We start from the raw sequence: 7,067 nt of genomic DNA on the forward strand, positions 1-7,067 counted from the left end.
CGGGGCGCGCGGCAGGGCGCGGCGGCGGAGGACGGCCGGCGCGGGGAGGCGTGGCCGGGCCTGGCGGCGGCGCGGCGCCGGAGGGAGGCGGCACGGCGGCGGGGGCGCGGGCCTGGCGCGGGACGGCGAGGGGGGAACGGCGGCGCGGGGGCGCGCGCGGGGCGCCGCGGTGGTCCGGCGAGGCGGCAGGGATCGGAGCTCCGGCGATGGCGAGGGGCGGCGGCGCTTGCTGGCGGCGACGGCCGGGGCAGAGGCGCGGGCGGCGGGGCGCGGCGCTGTGCGGGCCCGGGCGGGCCGGCCTCGGGCCCCGCGGGCCGCGGCGGCGCGTGGGACGGGCGGCGGTGACGTGGCGGCCGCGGGTTGGTCCGGGCGACGTGGCTGCTGGACATGTTCGGCGGGGTTGGACATGTCCGGCGCGCGAGGGGAGCGGGGCTAGGGTTTCGTCCGCGAAAATGGAAGGGGAGGGCCTTTATATAGGCATAGGGAGCTAGAAGAGTCCAAATGAGGAGCGGTTTTCGGCCACGCGATCGTGATCGAACGACCGAGAGCATGGAAGGGAGTTAGGTGGGTTTTGGGCCACTTTGAAAGGGGTGTTGGGCTGCAACAAAAGAGGACATTACGGTTACCCGATTAACCGTTGGAGTACCAAACGACCTCCAAATGGCACGAAACTTGACAGGCGGTCTACCGGTGCTATTCCAAGGCCGCATGACAAACCTCGGGCCATTCCGAGAAAGTTTAATACCCGCACGAGAGAAGAGGCAAAATGGGAACGTCGGATGACATAGGAGCGCCGGATTGCAAAACGGACAACGGGGAAAAAGCTCGGATGTATGAGACGAACACGAATGCAAAATGAAATGCACATAATGACATGATATGAAATGCAGAAGATGACATGGCAAAGTGCAACACGCAAGCAAATGGCATGCCAACGACGGCGAATAACTGGTAGACAACTGGCGCATCGAAACCGAGGCGTTACAACACTCCTCCACTAACAAGAGATCTCGCCCCGAGATCTTAGGACCGAGACGGAAGGGAAAAGGGGATGAGGTGAAACAAGAACTCAAGAGAAGAAGCACAGAATCGAGAGCACTCGAGAAGAAGAGAGGAACGACGAGAATGACGAGAATCGAAAACCCACGGAATCAGATAGGCTATGAAAGCACTCGTTCTAACCGGAGTGGTTAGAATGTGAAAAGAAACGGATAAGACTGAAAAAATTCAGGGAGCACTCCGGCCGAAAATGGAAGGATTAGAACACGCGCTTGAGAGGATGGAATGATACTTGATGAACTCTTGAAGAATGAATTAAATCATGAAGAACCACCATGAAGAACTCCGGTGACAAAAGGATGATGAGGTAGAATGAAGGATGAAAGAATAAGATGAGCCTTGCGGTGATTTAGATGGAGGCTCCGACGAGATGGCCGAGGAAATTGAACCCCGGAAAAGAAAAAGATGAAAAACGCTTGGAACTAGAATTTATTCATCAAGAACAAACTCCGAAGGAAGGGATTACTCACTTGGATGAAATAAGAATAAGATTTATTGTATGCTTATCCTTCATCAAATTAAATTGATGACAAGCAATGGAATTAACATACTACTTATTCTTCTTGAAAAAGGATTGAGAAGTGGCATATCGCAAACTTGAGAAAGTCTTCATGAATCACCGGTAGGATTGACAAGAACGAATGAATTAAATGATAATCAAGGAAAAGAATCTTGAACGAACCGCCGTAAGAATTCCAAAAATGACTGATGAAAGAGAATGAATCACCGGGAAGAATTAGAAGACAAATATGCTTGAGGGGTGATTTAGATGCAAAAGAACAAAGAGATCATGAGCTGATTAAAGAACACTTGAACGAAGCACCGGAAGAATATTGAGACGAACGAAAGGGCACGGATATTAGAATAATTGGAGAACGAATTTGAAAACTTAGAACGAAGAAATCTTCCGAAAAGATGGCCTCCGGATGATCGAGAGAGAAAGCAACTCCTGAAATGCTCCGAATGGATGAAAAGAATTTGCATGACTAGAAACAATTTGATAGGATAACATCGAGCTAGCACCGCAAATCTCCGGGAGAACGGACAAGATTTTAACAGAAATCTTCTTCTTCGGTCTTCAAATGACGACGGGAAACTCAACCAAAATTACTGAGATACTCCGGGAGAATGAAAACCGAAAAGGTTGAGCCAACAATGAAAAGAATTTGAAAGCGATCTTGGGGAAGGCATGTGACTGATGAAATTCATTCTTACGTCACACTTGAAAAGAATTTAGAATAACTCCGGGGGAATTAGAAGAGTCAGGTAAGATCCTGGGAAAAGACCTGTGGGTTAGGGCCCACTAAAGAGAAAAACACCGTTGGAAAGGATTGTTGAACAGATAGATGATGCACCGGAATAATGAAATATTTGAATGAGGTGACAACCTCGAATTAATTCACACACAGACGAATCTCCTGAGATGTCTTGAACACTCTGGAAGGATAAACTGGCGAGAGGCAAACGAGCAAGGAAAACACTTGAGCTGAGGAAAAAGAATATGAACAACCCGAAAAACTTGAATTTAATCCACCGGAAAAAGAAAAAGAGATGAAGAATGTCCACCGAGACGAGAATTCACCGGTTGAAATAATGGAGAGAAGACTGAAGAGGCTCCACATGAATGAAATTGATGGTCGAGAGAGAGTCAGACTCCGGGAAGAAATAGGGTGGGAGGGCGGGAAAACAAAGGAAACTTAGAAGGGGAACCGACGAATATCTTGAAGAGGAAAACACCGGTTGAAATCATTGTGGAAAGAAAGCAAAGACTTCGCACGAGTAGAATGAATACTCGATAACGGACTCTGGTTCCGAGAATAAAAAGGGTGGGCGGGTGGGAAAAGAAAAGAACTGAGGATGGAAAAACAACTTCGATCGAAAAGAACTGAGGATTGATCTCCCAAAGAGAGAGAGGTTCGAATCAGCTTGACGAGGAATGCACCGGACAAAAGAGGATGGACAACTCACGAAACTAACCACGTGATCCTAAAGAAAAATTTGAAGGGGAAGAGGAGTAGTTGAAAACACCTACGTCAAGATTCCTTACCAGAGCGACGAAGGGGCAGAGGAGTAAAAAGAATTCCTACTCTCCGATATAACTAGACTCCGAAAACAATTTTCTTCTAGACTCGACAACGGCCAAACTACACGATCAATCAAGGGGGCTCCTAGGGTAGGTCGAGGCTCTGATACCAACTTGTCACGCCCAATATACGACCCTATCCAAAAGGAACTCGAAGGTCCCACCAAGGATAGACCCGCATATTGAAACGCTTTTGCAAGGTGGATATCATTACATCAACATTACATAATAGATGGGGATACATACAAAAGGCATACAATGCCACACGAATACAACATCATCACATACAAGAACAACATCCGACTACGGATGAATCATAAACAGAAACTCAAACAATATCCACCCTGCTAGCCCAGGCTGCCGACCTGGAACCTATCCCCTGATCGAAGAAGAAGCAGAAGAAGAACTCAAAGCAAGCAAGCATCGCTCTCGCATCAAGATCATCACATAACCTGCACCTGCAACTGTTGTTGTATTAATCTGTGAGCCACGAGGACTCAGCAATCCCATTACCATGAGTATCAAGACTAGCAAAGCTTAAAGGGAAAGGAAGGGGTAAAGTGGTCAGGTTGCAGCAGCGACTAAGCATGATATGGTGGCTAACAGACGCAAATGAGAGCGAGAAGAGAACAAGCGAAACGGTCGTCAACTAGCAATGATCAAGAGGTGATCCTGAACTCCTACTTACTTCAATCATAACACAGAAACCGTGTTCACTTCCCGGACTCCGCCGAGAAGAGACCATCACGGCTACACACGCGGTTGATGCATTTTAGTTCGGATCTGGTGTCAAGTTATCTACAACCGGACATTAACAAATTCCCATCTGCCACATAACTGCGGGCACGGCTCTCGAAAGTTTATACCCTGCAAGGGTGTCCCAACTTAGCCCATGACAAGCTCTCGCGATCAACGAAGGAATAGACCTTCTCCCAGGAAGACCCGATCAGTCTCAGAATCCCGGTTTACAAGACATTTCGACAATGGTAAAACAAGACCAGCAAAGCCGCCCGATGCGCCGACAATCCCGATAGGAGCTGCACATATCTCGTTCTCAGGGCAACACCGGATAAGTCAAGCTACGAGTAAAACCAGACTTCAAGTTTCCCCGAGGTGGCCCCGCAGGTTGCTCATTTCGGACCAACACTTAGACAAGCACTGGCCCGGGGGGGGGGCTAAAATAAAGATGACCCTTGGGTTGGCCGACCCAAGGGAAGGGTATAGGTGGTGGTGAGGCAAATGGTAAAACCAAGGTTGGGCCTTGCTGGACAAGTTTTATTCAAAGCGAACTGTCAGGGGGGTCCCATAAATCACCCGACCGCGTTAGGAACGCAAAATCCGGGAACATAACACCGGTATGACGGAAACTAGGGCGGCAAGAGTGGAACAAAACACCAGGCATAAGGCCGAGCCTTCCACCCTTTACCAAATATATAGATGCATTAATAATATAAGAGATATTGTGATATCCCAACATAACCCTGTCCACCATGGAGCAATCTTCAACTTCACCTGCAACTAGCAACGCTATAAGAGGGGCTGAGCAAAGCGGTAACATAGCCAAACAACGGTTTGCATAGGAAAGGTGTCAAAGGTTAGGGGTTCATGGCAATATGGGATGGCTTGATAAATAGGTAATAGGTAGCGCAGCATAGCGATAGAACGAAGCAACTAGCATAGCAATGATAGTAGTGAGATCCAGGGTAGCGGTCATCTTGCCTGAAATCCCGCTAGGAAGAAGAACGAGTCCATGAAGAAGACGAAGCCACGAAGACGAACCACACGTAGACGAACGAATCCTCACGATCGCAACGAAACGGGAACTATCGAGAAGAAGCACACAACATAGGTAAACACACCACACATGAACAAGGCATGATGCACAACAAGCATGATGCATGACAAGGCTACATGAAGCTACTCATGGCAATAGATGATGCAAACAAGAACAACACATCAAGCCAAGTTTAAATGAGGCCGGGAACAACATATAACAATTCCGGTAAGTCCTCATATGCATATTTCGAAATTAGTCCAGAACTGAATAAACCTTATGTTCAAGTTGTTACACAGCAAGTTAAGATGCACCAAGATGATCTACACGAAATTCTAGTCAAGTTACATATAAAGTTCATTAGATTCGGAGCTACGGCCTAGAAGATATGAGCAAAACAAGTTAAGCATGGCATTGATGCAAAATGCATACAAACATCAAGCAAACACACCAAAACAAGGATGCAACATGATAATATGAAGCTACATGCAAAAACAAGCAAGTTTCATATAGAGCACACTCAAAACGGAGCAACGGTGCAACACACACACACTATACAAGTCATAACAACAATATGTCCATAACAGCAATTAGGCATCTTGCAAGCATCAAAAGAATAAGCTACAGCATCCCAACATAATAACAAAAGGCATGGGCATGAAGTACAGGAAAAGCATAACAAAACATGAACACTGAGCTAACTCCAGAAATCACTAGAACATGCTCAAAATGACATGGAGATATTGCAAATAATAACAGTTTCAGACTTTAGCAGAAATAACATCAGGTTGCAATGTTTAGAGCAAGCAAACAACATGTTACAGGAACATATCATGGCAAACAAAGGCATGGCATGAATCTACTAATTGCATAGATCAAAAGACCCTTACTGACCATGAGCCAAAAAGGCACGGAAAATATGATGGCACCCATGTAAACATGGCAAGTTATATTACAGATTCATACATGGCAGGAACAACAATAAGTAGGCATGTTCGTTAGCTTGAATCACTCACCACAGAGCAATACATGGCATGGCAAGGCAACCAACAGTAAGAAGGCATGTTTGTGAAGCTAAGCATGGCAATAGCAAGGTCATAGGGTGCATGGATCACTAGCAAAACACATGGGAACAAGTGAACTTAATGTTAACAGGCTGATAGCAACATTTTCAAGCAACTTTAGAGCAAGATAACAACATGTTCCAGCAGGCTATAAATGCAACCAAGGGCATGAATGGATAGAGCAAGACATGTAGATCAAAACATGTTTATAGAGCATCTTCATATTATGCATAGATTGATTAGTAGAAGCATGTTTACATAGCAACAAAATATAACAGAATCTGTCAAGAAAACAGCAACAGCAACTACCCTACTTAGCAAGCTTGATACACTCAGCACACAACTCACAAAAATACATGGTTGGCACCCCTGGAAAGATGGCATGGCATAGATCAACATACATGTAGACATCAACCTCATAGGATGCACACATCAATCATGGCAAAAATGATAAAAGAGCAAGTTATAACAGTTTCAGCAGATTAACATCAACATGCACTCTTCCAACAGCATTTCGGGCGTCACAATGAGCTCAAATAAAAATGATGCAATGGAATGAAATGAATTACTCGTCGAGACGAACAATTTGATATATTATACGCACGAAACGGAGCTACGGATGCAGAGATACAGCAGGTCAAACATGGCATGATTATGTAAAAAATCAGGGGACTTAGAAGAAAATCGGGGTCGACCTCTCTGCACGGATATCGATGCACGCCGGAGAGCTCGTCGGAGTTGGGCGGAGCCGGCGACGAGGGAGGCGGCTGGAGGAGGCCGGAGGGGCCGGGCGGCTGCGGATCCGGTCGGCCCCGACCCGGATCCGGGCAGAGGAGGCGCGGGGCGCGCGGCAGGGCGCGGCGGCGGAGGACGGCCGGCGCGGGGAGGCGTGGCCGGGCCTGGCGGCGGCGCGGCGCCGGAGGGAGGCGGCACGGCGGCGGGGGCGCGGGCCTGGCGCGGGACGGCGAGGGGGGAACGGCGGCGCGGGGGCGCGCGCGGGGCGCCGCGGTGGTCCGGCGAGGCGGCAGGGATCGGAGCTCCGGCGATGGCGAGGGGCGGCGGCGCTTGCTGGCGGCGACGGCCGGGG

This window comes from Triticum dicoccoides, chromosome 5B (genome assembly GCF_002162155.2).
Source record: "Triticum dicoccoides isolate Atlit2015 ecotype Zavitan chromosome 5B, WEW_v2.0, whole genome shotgun sequence".
Classification (NCBI taxonomy): Eukaryota; Viridiplantae; Streptophyta; class Magnoliopsida; order Poales; family Poaceae; genus Triticum; species Triticum dicoccoides.